This window comes from Miniopterus schreibersii (assembly GCF_964146895.1).
Source record: "Miniopterus schreibersii genome assembly, chromosome: 4".
In the NCBI taxonomy this organism is placed as follows: Eukaryota; Metazoa; Chordata; class Mammalia; order Chiroptera; family Miniopteridae; genus Miniopterus; species Miniopterus schreibersii.
This window is the reverse complement of record NC_138105.1, coordinates 5,554,077-5,574,436: the sequence shown is the minus strand read 5'-3', so window position 1 is coordinate 5,574,436 and position 20,360 is coordinate 5,554,077. Positions and strand designations below refer to the sequence as shown.

General features: G+C 44.0%; 1 protein-coding gene across 3 annotated transcripts in view; it reads right to left on the bottom strand.

Moving 5' to 3' along the window:
* Positions 1-20,360, bottom strand: part of ALPK1 (alpha kinase 1) — a 62,958-nt gene that overhangs the window by 32,063 nt on the left and 10,535 nt on the right. For 2 of the 3 annotated variants that reach the window (XM_081135398.1, XM_081135399.1), the window contains one exon: positions 3,898-4,119. The exons of the other annotated variant lie outside the window; for it this stretch is intronic. The gene's annotated coding sequence lies outside the window, so the exon portion shown is untranslated. The remainder of the gene's footprint in view (positions 1-3,897; positions 4,120-20,360) is intronic. 3 annotated transcript variants of the gene reach the window in all.

Sequence of the window (20,360 nt, the reverse complement as noted above, 5' to 3'; positions counted from 1 at the left end):
TCTGATTGTGTGGCTCTGCACCCTTTGGGTCAGTGCTGTGGGTCCCAGGGACACCACCCTGACTGCCTCTCCAGAGCCTACGGGAAACTTCCGGCTAAAGGTCCTACAATTTGGACCAACGCCCACGGTAACACAGATTTCATACCCTCGGAACCCACTGCCGTATATCCCATGTGTATCCTTCCTGGCATTTGCACCAAGATAGGCAATGACAGATGCCACATATAAAGGTCTTCCCAGCCAGGCACACTCCCAAATAAGAGGGAAATGATTATTTCAGAAAATCCAGTTTCCTGGATCTATCAGGTGGATGGACGGGTCTCCATCCACTGCAGTTTAACACACATGTTGCTGACACACTTCTATCAATATGATTGTACTGTAGTGAGCTGTACTTCAAGAACAAATAACTTACTGACAATACAAAAATGCTTGACAAATACCAAAAAGTTATCTGATTAACAAATCTTTTTGTCTGTCTTCCCTTCATTAAAGAATATGTATCATAAACAACACAAAAGAAGTGATTCTCTTTCTGACTCTGCAGAATACAGAGTGGAGCCGCCGTCTGGTTTAGACACCTTGTAGGGCACGTAGAGTCTTGTTTCGAAAGCAAGAGACTCTGAAAGGGAAGAAAGAAAGACATACAGCTGCTGACTCCCAGCTCTCCATGCAATGAGGGAACCACTGAAATACTAAAGCGTGGGATTACCGTGCGGTGTTAGGACAGATTGTCTGCTAATACTCAGTGGCCTCACTTTAAGAAGTTGGTTTTAAATTTGAAATCAAAAGCAAGAATTTTTCTATCTTTTTTCTATTCTATGACTTAACAGGAACAGAAAATGAAGGGTGAGCTAACTGTGCAGTTTGTCTTTTTCATTCTAACCTGGTGGCATAGGTCAGTTGCTCTGAGTTTTAAAACACATGCCCAACACACATTCTGCGCAGAGTTCAGGATGCCACAGCCTGTTCAGTTACAGCGGTCCTGTGTCTGTTGCTGAGGAGCACGCAGAGCTCTTGAGGACAAGACGACAAGGCTCCGCCGTTGGAAAGAGCGTCTGCGCGGCGAGGCCGCGAGGCGTGCTCACTGGAAGCGTCTAGGGCAAGTGTACATTTCATCTGCCTTCTGCTTGGATGTTTCAGAAAGGATTCCTGCCTGGACTGGGCTGTTGGACTAAATGGTTTTCAAAGTTCCTTTCGGCTGAAGTGTTTATTTGTCGGTGTTTTGTGGTATGAGCTGGGCATTCACTTGCCTTTCTATGAAAAGAACCTGGTCAAGAGCCATTTAGTGGAGCAGAGTGAGCCAGAGGCCATCAGCCCTCCCTGGAGCAGGCAGCCGGTGGCTGTGCTGGGAGGTCAGTGTGCAGACTGAGGCGGACACAGTCAAGGACGAGTTCGTCCAGCCCTAAATTAAGGCAGGAAGGGGGCGCACGTCCCTAGGGTCATTTTTAAGGGCTTCATACAGAAAGAGAGATGTAAAGAGAAAATGTGAACAGCCCATGCCCAAGAGATAAAACTGCACTATCATAGTAGTAGCAGCATGTCACCTGTTATCTAAAGGCTGCAGCAGGGTCAGAGTTTTACGGGTGTGGGATCATCCTCTAAGGTAGAAAAAACGGCTTCCATTATTCCAGCAAATCAGAATAAATTTTAATTGCTCTGTTTCTGTAAATGTTTTGAACAGAGCAGCATGTAGTGATGAAAGCAGAACCTAGAAATAGTGAAACAGGAACACATGACAGCGTTCAGGAGCTGCTGCCAACCGCTTCATTCTCTGTCAACATTTACGACACCTCTGAGGTTCACTTCAGCATCTGTATTTTGAGGGGCTTTGTTGAAACAATTGTTGAAATCCTTCCAGGTCTGAAATTACATGGTTGGCAGCAACCTGGATAAACCAGGTTGTCTTACTGAAAAATTCCTGGCTCTTTTGCGAACCCATAGTATAATATTTTTATGCGTACTTTTCACTGTGGCTTAAAAATGTTGGCTCACCCGGCCGGGCGTGGCTCAGCGGTTGAGCGTCGACCTAGGATCCAGGTGATCGGGGTTCGATTCCCGGTCAGGGCACATGCCCGGGTTGCGGGCTCGATCAATGACTCTCTCATCATTGATGTTACTCTCTCTCTCCCTCTCCTTTCCTCTCTCTGAAATCAATAAAGATATATTTAAAAAAAAAATGTTGGCTTGAATCTTAGAAGTTGATTACTAAATAAATATATGTCCTTGCTTTTTTCCCCTCACTTGACACCCTAATACTTGATGTACAAGATCATCAGTCTCTTCTTTTGTCTGAGTGCTGGGAGAAGTAAGACACTGCATCTGTGTGGGGCAGCAGGACTTGACCTGAGCCTGAGGGTAAAGCTAGGGCAGGGCAGGGAGCCTCCCTGAGGGTGTGGTGTCTGAATTTAGCTCTGAAAGAGGCACAATGCTTGACGAAGTGGAAGTGGTGGCAACAGCCATGACACCGAGGAAACAGAGAGAGTGGGAGGAGGCCAGGCTGGCTGAGTGAGAGATGAAGGAGGGGGCGGACATGAGGTGAGGCTGGAGAGGTTAGCAGGGCTGTGTGGGGCTCTCCATGCAGGGTAAATAATTTTGTGTTTCTCCCATGAGTGATGGAAAGTACTGGTAGTAGTAGGAACATGACCAAATTTGCATTTGGAAAAGATCTCTGTGTTTTGGTTGTGGTGCACATTGGGGCGGGGGAGAGCTGGCAGGGGGGTCGGCAGGTGGGAGACGGCAGGGCTCTGGACCAGAGTGATAGTATTAAAGGTACAGAAAGTTGGACAGATTTGAGAGCTGTTTAGGAAGTAAATGCAGCATTAATGTTAGTTGGATATGATGGTCTTAAGAATGAGTCCCAAATTTCTGCCTCATAGCTCAAAACTGAACGGATGATGTTGCCATATTTGAGACAGAGAACACAGAAGAGATCTTCTAGGAAAAGACATAAACACATCTTCTGTTTTGTGTTTCTAGCAATAAGTAAAGTAAGGAAGAGAAAGCATACTGTCCAAAATAAGCAAGCAGATTTTAAGCAAGAAGTCATTTCTAACATAGGAGAGATTTTCAGGGTAATTAATGATGAGCACCTGTGGCTCCCCAACATGTCCCGAAGACATTCTTTATACTTTCTGAAAGTTAAAGCATTTCCCCTCTCCCTGTAGGATTTAGGAGAGACAATCGGAAGAAAATACTATAACCTGAGAAACACTGGAACCCGACCATCTGTGCAGACTGTGAGGTGGAGCTGAGGCTGGGCCCAGGAAACCTTCCTGCAGGCAGCAGTCTTGCTGGGAGTTTTGGCCAGCTTCATTTATAAAATAATCATTTTCGATTTCAACACGTATCAGTTTTTGCCTCCAGAACTGTGACGCTCTGTGACCTGTACATTATTTCTAAATTGAATAATGGGAGTTTCCTGATACTTTTTATAATCTATGGATTTTTTCCTATTTTAATGCCCCCCCCTCCATATTTTTTTCTTAAAACTCAGAAAGAGGCCAGGAAAAGCAATCGAACATATAAACAGATAACTCTAGAACACTAGATGCCCGAGAGGGTCATTCGCACTAAGGCACATTATGTTCCCACACAGCCAAGTGGCCACGATCCATACATTCTGGGCTTGGTTTTGACACACGCCTGCTGTAGTTTTTAATGGATGACCTAGAATTAAGCAAGTGGCTGAGTTATAAGATGACTGACAAATCAGTCATTAAAAATAAGCAAATCAGGGCATTTTTCAAAGCTCCATTTCTCTTGGCATTTGTGTTTGCGTCTTTCCCACTGGACAGTTAGTACCCGTGTTGGGGGCTGAATCAAGGAAAAGAAGAGAAGTCCAAGTGTTTTCCACAGTCCCCTGGGTGTCCCCTCTGTACTGCTCCACCGGCCTACCTGTTGGCATCCTGAGCCTGAAGGTGTGGAGAAGCATCAGGAAGGTCTAGCCCTGGCCAGTGTGACTCAGTGGGTAGAGAGTCGGCCAACACACCGAAGGGTCACGGGTTCAATTCCTGGGTCAGGGTGCGTGCGGGAGCCAAGCAGTTGATGTGTCTCTCACACAGATGTTTCTCTCCCTCGCTCCCTCCCCCCCCCTTCCGTCCGTCTCTTCCACTCCCTCTGAAAAGCAATGGAAAAAATATTTTCAGGTGAGAATTAAGAAGAAAAAAAATGACAGGCTATACCAGCAAGGAGTTTACAATATAGTTAGAGGATAAGACATAACTACATAAAAATAAACTATATAGGGCATATTATACACAAGAACGCTCCAAAGCCTCCATTTAAATTGCCTTTGTTGGAATTCTGTTAGTGGTTAGTTAGATGCATAAGCAAGTTCACAGAGCTCATGTATTTCATATGTACATGAATATTACAGTAAAATATTTTTCATTCAAAATAATTCTCCGGTTGTTTTTATGAGAAAGTGTATCCTAGTCTCCATGCGGAACAAGAACACACCCTCCAGCCAGGACCAGCAGTGACGGCCCGGCCTTGCCCCAGCTCGCACCAGACCACATCGCCTCTAGTGCTGACTGGTGGTGAAGGAGACATCTGACTGCAGAGTGACACAGCTGTGGGGCTTGGATGGACATTTGGGGGTGACCACCCTTTGGACATGTTTTAAAACTACATAGACAGGAAGGAGGAGAAGGCAATTTCTAAGTTACCAAAAGCCCGAAGAGTAGGCTTCTATTCCTGCAGCGCAGCAGCCCATGTGTCCTGACGTACTCCCCTGCTGAAAACAACTAAAAATGCTGAAAGCATTTAAAAATCTCTAAAAAGTATCCATGAAATGCCAAGAAAGGAAGGCCCACTCAGAAGACAAAAAATGAGTCAGAGCTGGAACCCAGAAAGTTAACTGACACAGAGCTAACCTTTGCCTTGAGCGTATTTGCCAAACACTGTGAACAGAAACGTGGGTTTTCACTGTTTTGAAGTGTGGGAGGACAGGGCCAAACCACAGGCCTGCCAGGGAGCAGTGCACGAGGAGACGGCCGCCCGGCCCCTGGGACCAAGGTCCTCAAAGGTGCACCTCTAGTTTAAGGCTGAGTAAAAATCAATCCCCATCTTTTCCCTCCACTGCCAGGAAAACTGACTGTGACAAAACATGCTGCTTCACGGGAATTTGAAGCCACAAGTTTTACAAAACCTGTAGCTGATAATTATTTTAAATAACTTTTTAAAAAATGATCCTGGATTTGGTAGTTTTCTCAAGCAACTGGTGGAATGAAACAATCTTCTCTAAAGGGGTATGACTTTGCTCAGAGCTGCACAGAGTCCCCACCTGTAAATACCAAAAACCACAAGCTCCTGGTCAGAGCTCACAGAAAGCATAAGGTAGAAACAACAAATGAAATTAGACACATAAAGACTTCAGATATAGAATGACCAGACATACACTGCAAAATATCACATGTAAAGAACGGAAAGAGTATGCTGAAGGTGTGAATACAGAGAAAGGAACCATGAAAAGGCACACGCAGGTTGAAAAAGATTTAAATAGAATTTCTAGAAATAAAAATATAACAATTAAAAATCATATTCGATGAACTGAACATGCTTGATAAAGTATTAGCTCTGGCTGAAAACAGGATTTTTGAACTGGATGATAAATGAAAACATGTCACCTAAATGCAACAGAGAAAAGAAAAGGGCAGGAAACACAACAGAAGCTAAGAAACAGGAATGACCGACGGGGAAGGAGAGCCCATGTCCAGTCGGAGTCCTGATGGGAAGAGCCGGGAGCACGACAAGTGTTTGGAGAGCTAATGAGTAAAAACTTACAGAAGAGAAGAGAGATAATAATAAAAATATCCATGACCTTAAGCAGAACAAGTAAAGTCCATGCCCTGAAATATCACAGTGAAATAGGGACTGCCAAGGACAGAAAACACCTTTAAAGGCAGAGAGAAAAGACAGATCACCTCCAAAGAAACACTGGCTTTCTAGCTGGCTACCTAAGAACAGCAACGGAAACCAGAAGACAGTGAGTGGGTGTCTCTAACGTGCTGGGGACAAACCCTGCAAAATAAAAATATTTTAAAATAAACATCAACAGTCCCTTTCTAAACAAGTCTCTAAAATAGTACTTTAGATAAAAGGGAAGAGATCAGAGATCACAGATGAAGGGCCTGCTATTCAAGGTGAAACAAAAAGCAGCAGAAATGATAAGTTATTGGCTGAATATAAGCATTTATTGTATAAAGCTAGACCAGTGTCTTGTGGGATGGAAAAAACAGGAAAAATATACACAAACAGCACACATGTCAGGAGGGGAGGGATAGACAGAAAAGCGTTCCAAGATCTTTGAGTTGGTTAGGAGGAGGGGGAACAATAACTTTGGGCTGTGATAAAAATTTTAAGATAATCCCTAAAAAATTATAATAAGACATATAACTTTGAAACTAACAGAAGAAAAAAAATGAAGAAAATTTCAAAAGAAGGCAATAAAAAAATTAAGAAATAGTCTCCTAAATCACTCGCAGGTCAAAGAGGTCCTCACCATGGAAATCAGAAACCATTCTATGGGACAATAACTCCTTCGGATCAAACGTGTGGATTTCAGACGAGCTGGGCGTGAAGGAGGGGCCAGAGCAATGGCTCCCTCAAGGGAGACAGGAGGGAAGGGGCGCACCCAGGAGGCCTGGAGACGGTGTCTCCTCCGTTTACTTAAACTCACTGACCTGTGGGCATCCATCATGTGTTGTGTCTATTACACCTATTTTATAATTTTTATATCTATTCGACTTTTAATGAAAAATTACAATGAATGAAATGGAAACCCAGCCTAAGAGTGTGGCCTAGGTTATAAACATGAGCTCCTGCCCGTAGGGTTGTGGCCACTGATTCCACAGTGGGGGGCTGTGCACAGGCTTCTCCAGGATTGGGCTGGAATCACTGGGAACAGAACTGAGGACAGTATATCTAGTTGGGGACAGACTTCGAGGAGCAGGTTCTCCTCTTGTGCTGAGCATCCAGGATGAGCATAGGTAATAGAAATAACTGAGGAGACAGGCAGTTGGAGCCATTAGTAAACCGTTACCAAGAAATTCAGTTTATCTTTTCATTCCATTTACAAAGAAAATGAAGGAGTGTGCTGTGATTTTTGAATAGGATTTTAGGAAAATTGTATAGGTGCAATGAAGTTCTTTGCCACGGCTCTTGTATACCCACCCTGAGGGCCACACCTGGTTAATGTGGGAGACTGGAGGCCCAGGTTGCCCGGGCTCCTGCCCTGTGGCCCACCCTCCCAGTTTATCAAAACTCCCAGTTTAGTGAGTGTTCCAGGTCATGAATGGGTCACCTGCTGGCCTCAGAAAGACAGAAGGAGAAAAAGAAAAGCCCATCATTGCTGGGCTGCCTCTCCCTCGGCTACAGTTACCCACTCCATCAGCATGGTGACAGCTGGCCCCACAGCTAGAAGAGCGACACCTCAGGTCAAGGTGAGTCAAGCCTGCCATCTGGTCCTGTGAGAGGCTCCAAATGCCACTTCCCAGAGAGTTTTCTTTGTATTTCTGCACCCAAATGAGAGTCAGGCTCTCACTCTCAGACACACTGACTGGATAGGGCCCCACATCCAGAGCGGCCATGACGCCAGGAAGCACTCACAGCGCAGGAAAACGTACTTTATAAACCTTGAAGGGCCCCCAACTGAAAGGTGTGCGCTGGGAGGCAGGTGTTGTCCCCTTGACTCTAGGAAAGGACGTGAGCCACAAGGAGGCAGTGGAGAGGCCGGGTCCGTGACTCGCCCAAAGCTAGGGGCAGAGAAGGTTGGGGTAAGAATTCAGGTGCTTGTCCTTCAAACACACTTTGCTTTCTATTCAATAGATGCCAGAGTTCTGGTGAAAAACACAGCAGGAAGAACTGTGCTGGAAGAGAAACTGTTCATCCTTAAAGGAAAGAACGGAGTGGCTGCCAAGGATGAGGCGACGGGATGCTCGTTAACAGCCAGGACGCAAACCCACTGCAATCCAGGTGGCGAAGGGCGTGCACACGGAAATGCCTGAAGCACCCTGGGGTGGAAGATTGCCAGGGCTGTGAAGCGTAACATGCTTCTCGTGAGGCCAGCGATGTGGGGATAAAGGTTAAATTTTTCAACAAAATACTTTCAATTTTGTATTTATAATTCCCACAGACAGAGAGTTATTTTGCAAAGAGCCGTGTAGATTTTTTGAAGTTAGAGATAGCTCACAGAGGAGCAGTCCATCTCAAAGTAAGGGGATGCGGGGGCTCTGAAATCACAGAAGAAAAATGATACTGAAATGAAAATTGCTGTTTCACTAAGTCATCAAAAGGTGGCCAAGTTCAGCTCGTGCACCTGCACTCAGGCTCCCTGGGTTGAAATTTTGGTTCTGCTCCCAGGTGGCCTTAGGCAAATCTTGTCTCAGTTTCCTTGTTGTAAAAAAGGGATATGTATGGGACCAATCTCACGGAGTTTTATAAGGATCAGTTAACATATGTAAACACAGGAGCATACCATGTATTAAGTGTTTTGTAGGCATCAGATATTATTGTTACTTATTTTTTTCAAAAAATAAAATTTCATTTTTTAAAAGATCATCCAATTTTTTATAGTTTATTTGGATTTGGGTTCCTTTAGTGCTCATGCTTTGGAGAAAGGAAATTGTTTGGCTATGCAAAGTCTTCAGGCTCTTGGTAGCTTTCCCAGCATGAAGCCATGTGATGATGGAATTATCCCATAAATGATTCTCCAGATCCACATTAAATTAATGAATATAAATTTTTATCAGAGATTGAAATATATATGACCAGTGAAGACATTTTCAGGAAGAAAGATGTGAGTTTTATTTGCATAAAATAAAACCTGAGACCCGCCTACGTGGTTTAACCAGCTGTTGGGACAGTGAGCCCTAAGGTGGCGCAGGGACAGCGTCTGTCACGTTACAGATCAGACAGAAACACCAGGCCCCTAGCCTCATCTTTGCTCCGAAACACACACAAAGCTCTTTATTTATTTTATACCTGAAATGCCATAGGTACCCGGGGGGGCTCTGGACCGCGGACCACAGACCACACTCCTGGCCAACAATAGCAGTCCACCGTGTGGCCAGGTTGCCGCCAGGGCCGCTGCGTCTTGGCAGGAGCCTCACACTGGCCTGGGAACAAGTGGGGACTTGTGTTTCCTCAAGTGGCAGCCACTGCGATGGATGCCTGCTCGGTACCTACACAGTTAGGGGCCAAGCGCCCACACGGCAACTACTTCAACACGGTGACCACCAAGCACAGCCCAGCAGCTGGAGGCTCTGCAGACAAGGGGGATTTTGCTATTCTGGTGTGATCTTAGGGAGGAAAGTGTCCATAAAGAAAAGATAGCACATTCAATTTTTTGTTTGCCTACCTCTTGGCTGCCAAGCAGCCCACTTGCACACACATGCGGAGTCCTACAAGGCTCCTGCTTAGCTCCTGTGGCCAGAAAGATTCCATCAGACCCCCGGCCCTGATTTCACCAGGCTGACTTAGAAAGTGAGTAGTGGAGAGTTCCAGGACCCTATACTTTCTGCAGGAGTTCTATTAAGGGGTGAAGTGCTGCAGAGAAATGTGTTTGGCCTGTCAATCGCCCCCTTCGTGGAAAACGTTGTTGTTTCTGTGCCACCACACCCACTGTTTTGGGAGCTCCTCAAGCAGAGCTCTCCCTTTCTCCTTTCTCTAACGGGGAGGGTAGAAAGCTGAGACATGCTGATAATTCCATTCTTTGCTTTTAGCTAATGAAGGAATATTTGCAAGTATAGAACTAACAATAATACAGAAAATTTTTTTTAAATGAGTGAATCAAAATAGGCAAGTGAAGCACATTAGCTTTTTACACAACCTATTACTGGCAAAAAATAATTCTTTTCTACTCTTTCCTTTGTGCTTGGCTTTAATAGCTAACTTAGAGGCTTAGAATATAAAATAACATGTGCTCTATTTGCAAACTCCTGAATGGCAGCTAACCGTTTACCGAGTATCTGTTATATACTGTAGTTCATACTTTTGAAGGTTACCAAGAAACAGAATAAACTTTTCTCAAAGACAACCTCATTGGGAAAATACAACAAGTATATTCATCAGTTTGTGAGAAATCCCAGAGCAACATTCTTGCCCACAGGACAAATTTACTGAAATTAGACAAGTTGGAGAATTCATTCTATCCTTCCCACTCTTATAGGATAAAGATATATTAGACCTTGACCAAAGGAAAGAGAGGAGTTGGATTGGTTATCTTACTTTTATAAGGTCACAATGAGGCAGGTAGCAACTAATGTGGTCCCCTTTTGAAGACTTAAAAAGTCAGAAGTTCAGTGATTTGTCCAAATTCAAATGGCAACTCCCAGGAACCTGCGGGAGTTAGACACAAGCTTTGACCCTCCAGTCGCTGTGGTTTACATGAGGTGACTGGTGTCCTGGCTTTTTGGAGAACGAACAGACAACTACACTGAAAACAAGATGTTTTAATATGGTGGAGTGCTGATTTTGTGAGAGAAATGCATATTCCGATCTGCTTGAGGAAATAAGCTTGAGCCTCAGGTTTAAAGAACTGAGATTACAACTGCTGTGTTTTCTCCTGGGATAAGTCTCCTAATCTCGACCTTATTTGGGCTGAATAATTCCAGAGGGACCAGGAGGTGCAGGCAGCAACTGCGTTTGCAGAGTGATCCTGACCTGGAAGGGAGGCCCTGGGCTGTCGCTTGTGAGTACAGTGGATTTTCCCATTACAATTAACATTTTAATTGCTGTAAATTAAACTTTCTTTTTAGTGGTAGTAAACTTAAAAAATTAAGTACTGTATTGTCATTTTTTTCATATTGACTATGTATTCAATCTCTTTCATTCTTTACTCTGCCTCACAAAGCCATTTGTCTTGCCTTGAAATCAAAATGGGGAAATGGTGTACATTATTTTAAAAATTCACATAAACTTGCAAGACCCCACAGGGGTAAGAGTCCACATGGGCTACATGGGAGTTTGGCAGCCTGGCCCCAGGGCAATCGATTTCCACCATGCTACGCAGAACTCCCTCTCGTAATTCATTTGGAGCAAGTGAGTTTGGAAAACACTTCCCCAAATGAATCAGTAGAATTGGGACTAGAATAATGATGCAATTTTTAAAAATAATTTTTTAAAAATTTATCTTTATTGTTGAAAGTATTACAGAGTCCCCCTTTTTCCCACACTGATCCCCTCCCCCCGGTACCTCTCCCCCCAGACCTTCACCTCACTATTATCTGTGTCCATGGGTTATGCATAGAGGCATATAAATTCTTATGTTAATCTCTCCCCTCCCCTGCCTTCCCTCTGAGATTCCTCAGTCTGTCCCATGCTTCTGTGTCTCTGGATCTATTTTATTCATTAGTTTATTGTGTTCATTAGGCTCCACATATGAGTAAGATCATGTAACACTTGTCTTTCCCTGACTGGCTTATTTCAGTCAGCATAATTCTCTCCAGGTCCCACCATCCTGTCTCAGAGAGTAAGAGATCCTTCTTTTTTACAGCTGCTAGTATTCCATGGTGTAAATGTCTGAGAAGATACTTGATATGATTTCAATCTTCTTGAACTTGTAGAGACTTGTTTTGTGTCCTAACATGTGGTCTATCTTTGAGAATGTCCCATGTGCACTTGAGGAGAATGTATATTCTGAAACTTTGGGGTGAAATGTTCTGTAAATGTCAATTAAATCCATCTGATCTAGTGCATCATTTAGAGTCACCATTTCCTTGTTGATTTTTTGTCTGGAAGATCTATCCAGTAAAGTTAGTGGGGTATTAAAGTCCCCTACTGTGACTGTATTGCTCTCTATCTCTCCTTGAAAGTCCTCCAGAAGTTTCTGGGATTTTTTTGTCAGCCTATTTGAGTCTTTTTTTTTTTTTAATATATCTTTATTGATTTCAGAGAGAGGAAAGGAGAGGGAGAGAGAGTGATGGAAACATCAATGATGAGAGAGTCATTGATCGAGCCCACAACCTGGGCATGTGCCCTGACCGGGAATCGAACCCTGATCGCCTGGATCCTAGGTCGATGCTCAGCCACTGAGCCACGCCCGGCTGGGCCTATTTGAGTCTTTTGTTCTGAGGTGGGTCTCTTGTAGACAGCATATATTTGGGTCTTGTTTTCTTACCCATTCATCTACCCTATGTCTTTTAAGTGGAGCACTTAATCCATTTATATTTGAGGTTCTTATTGATAGGTACTTATCTATAGACATTTTAATTCTTTATGCCTATGTTTCTTTCTCTATTTCTACTTCTAATTACAAAGTCCCTTTAACATTTCCTGCAATGCTGGTTTGGTGGTGATAAACTCCTTTAGCCTTTTTTTGTCTGGAAAGCTCTTTATTTCACCATCTATTTTGAATGATAGCCTTGCTGGATAGAGTAGTCTTGGTTTCAGATCCTTGTTTTGCATTACCTTGAATACTTCATGCCATTCCCTTCTGGCCTGTAGTGTTTCTGATAAGAAGTCAGCTGTCAGCCTTATGGGAGCTCCTTTGTAGGTAACAGATTGCTTTTCTCTTGCTGCCTTTAAGATTGAATGGTGCAATTTTTATGTTTCAATCAGATGAGTAGTTCTCGTTCTGGGAAGATACTACCACATATCCCAGAACACACCAACCATGTAAATCCACAGTGAAAGTCTCTACAGAAGCATATTCCTGAAACTGATGTGTAATGGAAACAAAATAATTGGTAACATGACAGTCACATAATCAACTTTGTGTTTTAAAAAAATGGCCTCCATGCCCTGGCCAGTGTGGCTCAGTTGGTTGAGAGACATCCTGGTTCGATAGTTAGGGCACATGCCCAGGTTTCAGACTCCACCTCAATGGGGGTGCATGCAGGAGGCAACAGATCGATGTTTCTCTCTCTCTCCCTCTTCCCGTCTCTCTAAAAATCAATAAAAACATATTTTAAAAAGGGGGCCTCCATTTTCTGACTGATAATATCATCACAATAAACAATATTAAGAAATGACTGTTAGTTTTTACTGTGGTTATGCTAAAAAGGAGTTCATATCTTTCAGGGAAACATTCTGAAATACTTACAGATGTAATTAGTTGAGGTCTGAGATTTGGGGACAGAGGTGGGGAGAAAGGGAGGGGATAAATTAGGCAAGATCAGCTATAGACTGTCAACATCCAGGCTGAATGAAAGTACTTCGATTTCTTACGCAGCCCCCTCTCCTTCTGAACACATTTGAAACTATTCATAATAAAAAAAATTTTAAGATTCTGTTTTGAGGATGGTGAGCAAAAAGGGATGGTTCTTGATGAACTCTGAGAAGTGGCTAGAAACCATCCTAAAATTACTTTAAATCTGCCTCCTGCCTGGTCCTGACAGCCAACAAAACTGGGGGCTGGCCTCCCTAACATGAGCCGGAGCCTGGACAGTGAGGCCACTGCCCACACGAGTCTGTGCTATGCCTTCTAGCTACTGACATAGCCCTGCATATTTCAAAATACATCAATGTACATCGAAAATAGGCTTAATGGGAGTTTTATGTACTCTTAGCTTTCCAATAACAGTTCTGTAAGCACACACACTACATACATCTTCTTTCACGTTGCTAGAAAATCAGTTTCTACCCAGCCTAGTCTGAAGAAAGTTAATCAACTTCTTTAATTTCCTCTGAATGTACTAGAAAGAGACAACTGAAACGCTGGAGACTAATTCAACCGTCACTCCTACTGTTTTCACGTTGGAGAGGTGATGGCTAACCACGGAATTCTCCCTGGGCTCGGAGGAGAGATCATTCAGGCGGGAACACCCCCATCGCACTGTCTTCTCCAGGGAGGGGGGCTTGTCTCCTAACAGATAATTAAAAACTCGGCAATGCACTTCCTAGGATTTCTCTTTCTCTCTTTCCTCTTATAAAAGAAACTTTAGCTTAAAGATTAGATTTTTCTTCCTTTTTCTAAAGCTGGGTGTAGCAACTGGCGTAGGCTGCATTGAAATCAGGAGAGCCCGTTGGAAAGCCCTGTGGAGGCGACCTTGTTAATATGCAGCAAATGAAAGGGTTTCCTTTCACCCTGTACAACTCCAGTGTGTCAGTCGCAGGGGCTCATTGGCATAAATCTTGGCCGCGACCCCTGAGGTAAACTGGATTTACATTACTTTCTGACAAGAATTAAATGGAGGCCTTGTGGGTGTATGAACAGCCTTCGAGGCTGCAACAGATGGGCACGAATGTGCTCCCTAGGAAAACCGTCAGTGACATCTGTGTCCTCCAAAGTCTGGTGGTCTCAGCCAATTACAGGGGAGGGGGCTGGGCGGCCGCCCGGCACAGCCAAACCAGGCCCAAGTGTGTCAGGAGCCGCTGGGCGCCCGCCGCAGCCGGTTAGCTCCTCATTGTCCTCATTCAGATGGAGTGTGGCGTGCACGCTGTTTGTACACCCCAGTGAGGATAATATGATTTTTCTCATTTGACCGGAGGAGCCAGCCCCCTGGCAGCTGATATCATATTTCAGGGCAGTGTCCTGGAGACCGGCGTTTGCTTCTGCGTCTCGCAGGCCGGCTGCTGGGGCTGCTGTCTGCCCGCTTACGGGGGGGGGGGGGTACAAAGATGTGAACTCAAGACAAAACAGAGATCTTTCCCCAAAACATTCTTCCTCTAAATCCACTTCTTTCCTCCTCTAAAGAGGTGTGTCCTGTTTTCACAAGGAATTCTTTTTTTAAAAAATTTTATTTATTTATTTCTATTTTAATCCTCCCCCACAGATATTTCTTCCATTGCTTTTCAGAGAGAGTGGAAAGGGGAGAGAGAGGGAAACATCGATGTGAGAGACACATCAATCGCTCGCCTCCTGCACGTGCCCCAACCAGGGGGGGGATCGAGCCTGCAACCCAGGTAACGTGCCCTTGGCCAGAATCAAACCCGGGACCCTTCAGTCTGCGGGCACTGCTCTAACCGCTGAGCCACACTGGCTGGGGCTCACAAGGAATTCTGAATCAAAGTTTTCTGGTTAAAACCAAGTTAAGAGAGCCCTGGCCAGTGTCCTCAGTGGTTAGAGCATCGCCTGTGAGCCAAAGTCTCAGGTTTCATTCCTGGCCCAGGGCTCGCAGGTTCGATCCCATGTGCGCGAGACAATGCGTCAGTGCATCTCTCTCACATCGACGCCTCTCTCTCTACCCCTCCCTCCCTTCCACTCTCCTCATATCCTCCAGTGAGGATTAACAAAACAAAACAAGAAAAGTTAAATTACACCAGCGATCTTTAAGGAAGTGACAGAGGGTTGGTTCCTTGAAGAGACAGCAGGAGGAACCCTTCTGTCGGCAGGTGTCAGAGTTGCCATCAGGCCCTGTGTAGACCGTGAAGGCATGAACCCAGGACAAGCCGGGAGCCCCCAGCCCACATGCGCCGCCCCCCTTCCACACGCTCTCAACCCAAGGGACCAGGGCCGACTGAGCTGGAGCCAAATGCTGGCGCGAGGAGACAGTATCTGCTTGCTGAGCAGCAGAGGAAGGAGGCGACGGCCTCCTGGTGTTCCAGGTCCTGTGCCTTCCAGCCCTGACATCAAGAACAGAGGCTTTGTTCCCAAAGTGCCCAAGTCTGGCTCAACCATGTGCTGGACATGAGGCATGAGCAACTTCTGTGTGTCTCAGTTTCCTAATCTGTGAAATAAAACTAGTAGCATGTGCCTCTTACTAAGACTGAAATAACGTACCCGGGGAAAGGGCTTCCGACGTTGCTCTGAGGGTCGTTTTCGCCATCACTTTATGGGGAGGGTGAGGAGGCCGAGGATGGAGCCCGGAACCTCTACACTAGTTTTTCAAAATGGAAACACTATGTTCCACTAGTTTGTGGAAATTCAGAAAACTAACTTTTCAAAAGAAACTTTTTTTTGCTTTTAGGAACCTAAGGTTATACTTTAAATTTTTGAAATTTTGATTTGCTATAGTGAACTTGCTAATTATCAAAAGCATCTGGGTATCTAAATTATAAAATAGTCTGCCAAGAGGCTAATAAAATAATATATTTAGACCCCAAAAAACAATCAAGCTATATTTTTAACCCTTTTTTCTAGCTGCAGAAATGGAAGCAGGTCGGTTATTATATGTGAAGTTTCAGAAGGTTGGATGTAAACTTCTACCCCTTTGTCCTAGGTGTTCAAACCACAAGTCACATAACAACCGTTCAGAACAGCAGCCGCAAAAGGGGGCCTGTGGACCTTCTAACCCAGAGCAGCGGCCGCTGCGGGGGCTCCCCTGGCTGTGTTTCGAGTAAGTTTTCCCACATGGACTCTCAGCCTCTATTTTCTGCTCCATACGACTTTCTGAGACCCAGGCGTGAGCACAGGGTAAGGCTGCTTCTCTGGGAAGCCTAGTCACTAGTCCACTAGGAGGCCCCCCCTCCTCAGTCCCTTTGTTACTGTGGACTCAGTGAACACAACTGCAGGCACTTTTTTTTTTTTTTTTTTTTTTTACAAATCAAGCAGCCTCTCTCTTTCTTGGGCTGCAATACCAAATATAACTTTGTCTTCTCCCATTGGTGCCGGTATCTTCATGCTGAGCTGGCCTCTGCCTGCGGGACCCAGAGGAGAACCGCCCTGGACAAAAGCCCCTGCTGTTCCCTGTTGTACAGCCTTAGAAGTGGCCGCTTGGCTGCGCTTCCCCACACTCCTGAGGCTTTCCCAACCCCATCTCACACATCACCACTGGAATAATTGAGGAGAAGATCAATAAATTTAAAAGCTCTTTAAGGAAAGACATAATGAATTCGGTACAGCACATATTTTTAGATCAAAGATGCCTTTGAAGTGACAAAACCCTGATCCACAAACCAGGGAAGCACTTCCTTTCCACCAGCACTGCTGACTGTCAAATAAAATGGAAATTAAGGAAATTATCTTTATCTGAAAATGGCCAAAAGAAGCCATCACCTCATGACAGCCTTGTCACCAGCAACAATTGGAGAAATTGTGGGGAAGGCCAGGCTAATGAGCGCAGGGCGCAGGAGTGGGCTTGCTGTTTGCCCTGATCGGGCCCTGCAGCGGCTTGTGTGCACAGGACCGCTTCGTGGAAGCCGGCAGAGCCCACGGGAGCGCTCTGTCCTGAATATGTATTATTTCAGGAAGAGACAAACCTTTCAACTTGGAGATAGAAACACACACACACCACCGACCGACAAAACCCAGAGAACCGAAGCTTAGCGAGTGCCGCGAGACGCTGGCCACTGAGTTGGAAACCTTGGAAATCGAGGCACTGGCCCAGCTTCATGTGTGATGGGATCTTCACTTCCTGCCACGGAGGTGAAATCTGAAGGGGATTTCACTCCTCGGGAACCACAGGTATGGATCCCAAGATGCAAATCATATGCCATATAGTGAGCTCACCTTCCCAATGTCAAATATGCTTGGAGATTCTAAACATGGGAGAGTAACATTCCTATTAGCTAAATACACATGCAGGTTAAGAAACTGATCAGGCCTCACGTTGGCTTCCTATGAGGTATTAAAAACACGATATGGAAAATTAGGAGGAGGGTACAGGATTTTCTAATATTGAGCAGAAGGTCATTGTGCAGAAAAAAGTGAAAATCACAAATAAGAAATTTTAAAGTGAAATGGAGGGAAACTCACTCTGAGCACCCTTTGTAACCCCTAAAATAGTGTTTAAAAATCCACCTTATACGTATATTCTTTTCTACAAAGATGAATTATTTCACATCAATCCCTGGCCATAGATCTAGGAAGGTACTTTTGAATGATTGAGCTTTGGTTTTTCTACTGACTTTGAAATTTAATTTAATTTCAACGAAATTTAATTTAGTTAAAATATAAATATATATGTGTATATATTTAAATTAATTTTTTATAGAAGCAGATACATAAGGAGGTAAGTATAAGATTGTTTCTTTTCTAGTCTTTCTTCTGCTATGACAGAGTTTGGTTTTCCCGCTGTGTAAGAGACAAAGCTTAGTTTTGAGGATTTTTGATATTCTGCAATGTTTGCTGTGGCTGGCTACGTTTCATTAGCATAACTCTGCTCCACAGGAGGCCGCTGAAAGCTCCCCGCCAGCTCGCTAATCCTCTTTAAAGAGCTCCAGGCTCCATCCCCTGTGGCTGCAGCACTTTGAAGACCATGAACAGAGACCTCTTGTGTGTTGTCTGCACCCAGCCTGACAAGCGCCGCTTTCTGGGCTGTGAAACCCTTGTTTTCATCGAGGGGAATTACGAGGAGGCTGGGGTGCACTTCGGCTGTGGAGCGGGACTGCACTTGAAGAGGAAATCTTAGGCTGATTTCACTTTTTCCTAAGTGTCTGCCCACAGCCTTTTCAGCTGAGATTAAAATGAACTATATCCCAGTATTTTTGTTCCTTTGATTTGGATCAAGTGCTCACCACATGTCTGTCAGGGAATCTAAGCCCTGTTCATCAGGGAAAGAGACTCAGTGAAGTCACAGGTCTCTCTCCTTTACCCGAATTTTCACAGGACAATGCTGAGTTTAGACACAGTGATTCACTAGGAGCTCATTTTCCACAGACGTAGATGACTCCACTGAAAACATCCAGCTAAGCAGCAGTGGGCGATCCAGTAAACAGTTTCAATAAAATGTAAAAAAATCCCACAACAGTGAAAATCACACAACAGTGTGGAAAGTGTATACAGGATTTTTTTGTCAAAAATGAAGGCTGACAAGTTCTATTGACAACACACCCTCACTAAAGCCTACATTATATTTTAAAGGGAAGTGCTATGCTATAAACAAAACTGACTTTATTTGTTTTTCATATTTTATGATAATTTGTAAATAATTTGAAATAATTATTTCATAAAACTTGCTATTGAAGATGTTCTTTTTACTTCTTGATGGTATTTTACGTAAAGCCCCACATGGTAAATTCTCCTGGGATTAAAGCAGGAGAGACTTTGATGTTCCTGCCAGTGGATACCTTTCTCATTAGGTTCTACATGAGCCTCTACTCACAGGAAACTCGAGCCAGATTTTGCTGTCAGTTCCACGGTGCCCTTCATTCGGACAATCTTGTGCAGACCATCTTGTAGTAATAGTTCTAGACACATCTATGTGTCTCAAATAAATGGTTTCAGATATTTTTGAGGGTATGTGCAAGTCACAATGCATCTCACAATCGTGTCCTTATTGGACGCGGCAGTTTTCTTCACACACATCTGCCAGAAAAGCTTCATGATGCAACGAAAATAACTTGGGTTTTGCAGTTGAATAGGCTTGGATTTGTTGCACACCTTCTGTGTGGCAGGTGACTGAGCTGTGAGGCAGGTGACCAATTATTTCTCTTGCTGCAGGCCACTTTGGCACTTTCCTACACTAAAAGGAACCTCTGCTGTGGGTTTTCATGCTGTGCCCTTTCATCTTGGCAACACCTAAGTGCAGCCATCCAGACACTGGCAGATACAGGTCCTGGGTGGCGACCTTCCCCCAGGTCCGCGCCCTTTAAAAGTTATTAGAGCACCTCTTCTGTGCGAATTTCCTTTTTTCTCTCACAGCGTCTCCCCACACTTCTCACTTAAACAAGGTAGGGAAAGGTGTAGAGAGTTGGGTATATTTACGATTGTGTTTGATATTTGTACTCAAAATCTGTCTTCCTTGAAAAAACACACCACGAAAATACTTAAGGATAAAAAATGTCATAACGTGGCTTATTAATTTTAAAGTGCAAGCCCTTCAACTCTTATCCAAAATAAATAGGTTGCTGCTGAACATTTATAAAAATTAATAATATAGTAGGAAAAAAATTGTCTGATCATGATGCATAAAAAAGCTCTAAATTATTAACAAGAAGTTAACCTTTATAATCTGCCTGCTTGGAAACGTCAACGGCCCTCACAATTTGTTTCCCAGTGCATGCCTGTCCCTAGACCACAGCTGCACAAAGACGACCTGCTAATCTATTCAATAAAAACGGAGAGGTGTGAACTGTGCTTTCACCCTAAGAAGTAGAAACAAGAAACAAACGGAGCCTTAGAGAAGCAGGAGGAATGAATGAGTACATGCTGAAAAACAGTGATTTATAAAATAGTAGATAAATCAAAGTGGTGGTTATTTGAAAAGGCCAATGAGTTGGCTTTCAGGAAAATCTAAGTGATGGAGGAAGAGAAAACCCTTTGAGAATGGGGAAAGTGAGGTAAATACCATCACGGTTAAGATTTTAGGATGCGAGACTATTATGAACAAACCCACCTTACATATCTACTTCTAAAACATGTTAAACATTTCCCAGCTCTTAACACATCCTGTTGGCATTTTTATTGCTTATTAAAGGTGTTGGTGACTTTGGAGAGCACGCCTTACAAATAATAGATAATTTTTTCACTTATCCTCTGTCTTGATTAGGGCTTAGACCTTTCTTCAGTTTTAACAGTGTGTCAAAATTGTTCAAAC